A 4594-nucleotide genomic window follows, 5' to 3' on the forward strand; every position below is an offset into this window, starting at 1 on the left:
AAACTCTTAAGCCTAGGAAAAAACAAAAGGAAAAAATACTGGTTGGTAGAGTGGGCTAAGCGGAATGACTGGGCGTTGTTACGTAGGAAGGACGCTGCAACATGCTAAACCCTCTTCGCCGAATCACCATCTAGGTGGAAATTCAGGAACTCGCTGGACAACGGCGGCACTGCTCCACACTGGGCCCAAACGAACCTGGTTTCACGAAGCTCTAATCCTGACTGACTTCAAATTGTGAGAGAGAGGTGAGGGCCAGCCGCGCTTGCTATTGCCCAACGGAAATAATGTGAGCGAAACATGTCCACAACAAATCACTCAGCGAAGGCACCAATGTCGTGCGCAAGGACAATCACTTATGAAACAATGAAAAATGTTCTGAAAACTGTCCCAATCGAGTGAATGTGTGGTGGTTGACTGAGTGATACTTATTGGGAATTCCACTAGAATTCGCGGTTTCCCACCAAAGTTCAGTGTCACGAGTTTGTTTAGATACAAAATCGCGCTAATTCGTGACTTTACGCCCCATCAAAATCAAATTTTTTCTTTCAAAAAATTTTACGATATATACATGCATATAAATCCTAACTCAGTCACACCAGATTCACACCGTGGTGTGTGTACTACGCTGCTACAGGAGAAAATCACAGTCGCCCATGAGCGTAAAAACCTCATATTTACGTTAATTGAAGCAAGCTTGAGGAAAAAACTCCGTGACGACAGGGAAAAATCCTGTACTCAGGTCAAACTGAGCGAAAAGTTCGCTACATTTACATTAACAACTAATTGTTATGTAGCATGATGTACGTAATACACTGTGTAGGTGTGACAGTTGTGGTGTACCTGTACCTACGTGTAAAATTACATAATACAAATCAATAATAAATAATGACGACGAGGCAGAAGAGAAGAGGCGGCAGCATGCGTAAGGGATGATCAGCTGTTCTGCACGACAATGCTGCACCCGCCAGCTGCACCTGTGAAAGCAATCAAGGTGGAGCATCGAAAGTGTCATTTCCCTCTCCCTGCCTAGCAATCAGTACTTATGTTACAAAAAGTACACTATTTACATTATTAACCAGGAAACGTAGTCAGAGCAAAAAGACAGGGTGTCTGTGCAGGACATCAAATGCTGCAATTCACCAATGGGACCCAGTTTACTGGTTAAACCCTAAACCTAATTAGTGAAAAGACTGGGCGTCTGTGCAGGACATCAAATGCTGCAATTCGCTAAATTAACCAGGGAACGTGGTCAAGAGCGAAAAGACTGAGCGTCTGTGCAGGACATCAAATGCTGCAATTTACTAATGGGACCCAGTTTACTGGTTAAACTAACTCTACACTTACGATTAATGACAGGAAGCTGAGAATCCCTATGCAGTCTCAGGCAAGTCACATTTTAACACCCACCGCAGGTGTGAACATTCATGTGGATAATGTGCATTCTCCAGGAATCCTCTGAGAGGCCCCCAGCTCAAGACGTTCAACAAGGTAATTCATACACAGCCTTGGACTGTCTCTGTGGGGTTCTTGAACTTCCCCCCTTAATCTATGGTACATATGTATGTACAGGCCCTGGACATAATGTGTCCTGAGGAGCCAACGGGCGAGACGTCAGGTCTGCACCCACATTACCACTGCTCTGTCTCTCAACTGACTCTGAGATCAGGGGTGTGGATTCAAATGGCACAGGAGGGACATGTCCCTGATTAGTGGTACGTGGACACACATTGCAGGAACGCACAAAGCTATCTATCTCTCGTCCCATCCCTCGTCAGAAGTCAGTTTGCATATGGCCCTGGGTTTTCCTTTTGCCCAGGTGACCTCCTGATGCTGAATTATGACCCCATTCTAACACTGCTTGGCGGTACTTGGCGGGAATGACAAACTGCAGTCGAACCTCCCCCTGGGGTGTTCGTGATTCACGGTAGAGCCGTCCTTGTTTATGAAGGAACTTGGCTCGACCTCCCCATGAATACTTAAACACTCTACCCATTTGTTTCTTCCTCACGGCAGCAAGTGTTGGGTCAGAATGTTCTTGAACAACATCTTGGCTACACATCAGATCTTGCGGCGATGCAATGGTCACCGGGGTGACACAATTTGGAGCCTCACTCATGGCTAGTGTTACTGTAGCCGAAGTCTGAGTAGCATCATCTTTAGTGCAACTATACTTGGCACCTTCTATATTGCCTATAATAAGGTCAAACAAAGGTTTTGGCATGACAACTGCGATTGTCGTACCAGTGTAAAATGGAGATGCCACCTGGATACGTGCCTCAGGGAACAATCTCACTGATCCATCAATAAGGTTAGCTTGGATCTGTCGACCTGTATACTCCTCAGGCCGAACTAGACTCTGCCTGACAGGGCAACCTGAGGAACCATCGTCTCTCAGGACCTTCACAGGAATATCTCCCACAAACCCTGGCTGAACAAGGAAGGCACTGTCACCTGTGGGAGGGCCTGTGGAGGAAGTAGCCAGCCACTGATGAGGCTGCTGAATAAATGATGCGGCAAACATGGTGCCCTGGAATTTGATGCTTGAGGGGCTGTACTCACTGTCTGGGGAGACGGAGTATTGACCACCTGTGGTAGATGGTTCACTGTCGCTGGGGAACTAGTGAACTGTGGGGAAGTACCCGTACTGTTAGGGATGACACCACCGTGCTGCTGTTGAGTAATGAAGGCTGCGTTAGCCTCCTGCCTCCGAGGGCTGGTGCTGAAAAGGACAGTCCCGACGGTCGGTTGCGTGGCTGATACTGCTGTTAGTTAGGGTACTTGCTGTAACGCTTCCACTCACGTTTCTGGGTATTTTGCCCCTGGTCCTTCCTCTGCGATTTGCTTGGACCTTGGCCATGATTCTGAGAACGGCCTTGTTGCTGGGGTTCAGCCTGAGACAGTTTCCCAGATTTATCAGCTTTCCTGTTCCAGGTATGCTGCTTGCGAGTTTGATACTCATATGCAGTGAAGAATGCATCAGCCTTCTCCACCATTTGGCTGGCATCCCTTACCTGGCAGATCTTAAGCTGAGCCATAAGTTCAGCAGGCCACGACTTTTCTAGCTGCGTGCGCAGCATTAGGTCAATGATCCCCTCACGCGTGGAAGGAGTTTCATCTTTCTCCATCCACTCATCTAAGTAAGCAATAAGCCGGTCAAGAAACTGAACGGCAGTCTCTTTTTCTTGTAAATGCGCCCTGACTCTTGGCATTGTCAACTGTAAGATCGTACGCTTTTGACGAGTGTGGCCTTCATCATCTCATACGTGAGATTGTCTCCACGAATTCTGTGAAGAATATCGAGGGCAGGGCCCTCAAACAGGCTAAGAAACTGAAGCTGCTTAGCTGCCTCATCCAGCTGGTAAAGCTGAGCCATATCTTCGAAACGGGCTATGAATGGCTCGATTCGCTCGCCTTCCTTGTATGGAGGAAGCTTGATGTGTGGGGTCGCCAGAACATGTGCAGGGAGAGCGCTCGTGGAGCTTGGGCCAGCTGCACCAGATGTGTCTGAAGGCAAGGAGTCTCGCTTGAGCCTCAGCATCTCAAGTTCATGTTTTTCACGTGCCTCACGCTCGGCACGTTCGTGTTGAATTCTACGCTCTTCGCGGGCATCATTCTCACGTTGCTGCTCGTAACTAAACCGAGAGAGGACGTAGTCTTTAACTTCTTTGGGGTCGCTAAGCCCCATATCTTTAGCTTCCTGTACATAGACGTTGGTAGACATGATGCTAACTCAGTCTGAGTGAGATAAAGACTAAGTACTGACTGCTATTTTGCAGAGAAACGGCAATAATCAAGAGTAAAGAATATAGGCACAGGTTAGTGGTGACCAGTTTTATCTAGTTAAACTGGTAAAGTACAATTTAAAAAAATAACTGACTGTGGAAACTATTACATAAAATTAATAGAAATGAATCATTAGTCACCAGTAAGATAGTGCCTATAGACTTTAATGATAAATACCTAAATATGAGTGAGTCAGTATTATCTCGTTAATAACTTTAGAGCTAGGAGTTAATATCCTGGAATGAGGTCGCCAGATGTCACGGGGTTTTTGAGAATTTTTAATATTAAAGAATACTTTGAATGTTAACTTGTCAATGGAGACGAAGAACTGACTTGTGAAAATCAAGCAATGTTTACTTTATGCTGGCTTCACCGATTCTCTAAGGACGAGAAATTATTATTTTTTCTCAGCAGTACACAGCAGGGACTAATTACTCACAAATGCTGTTTATTAGTACTGTTAGCCTCTGGAGAAAGTGACTCCACCCCTGACAATCAATAACTAATGCTAATAATGATAAACAGGTTCTTGCCGGTGCATTAACTCCGGGCTGGCACAACGGATTTAAGCTTAATACAAGAGGACTGGCCTAATTACCAATTATGAATAATACAAAGCGTTAGTGTCAGCTAGAAGCGGCAACTAAAATAAGCTTAATGTGGAGAAATAAAACACGAGTTTGCATTACATTAAGCTCGAGAAAAAGAACAGTAAATTTATTAATTATAATGAAATAAATTTTACGTTACATGAGTCTCAAATGAATTCAAAATAAGAATACACTCACTTGCTCACTCAAAAGCTAAACTC

Source organism: Coenobita brevimanus, chromosome 58, assembly GCF_032717465.1.
Source record: "Coenobita brevimanus isolate Jiangsu-jjx chromosome 58, ASM3271746v2, whole genome shotgun sequence".
In the NCBI taxonomy this organism is placed as follows: domain Eukaryota; kingdom Metazoa; phylum Arthropoda; class Malacostraca; order Decapoda; family Coenobitidae; genus Coenobita; species Coenobita brevimanus.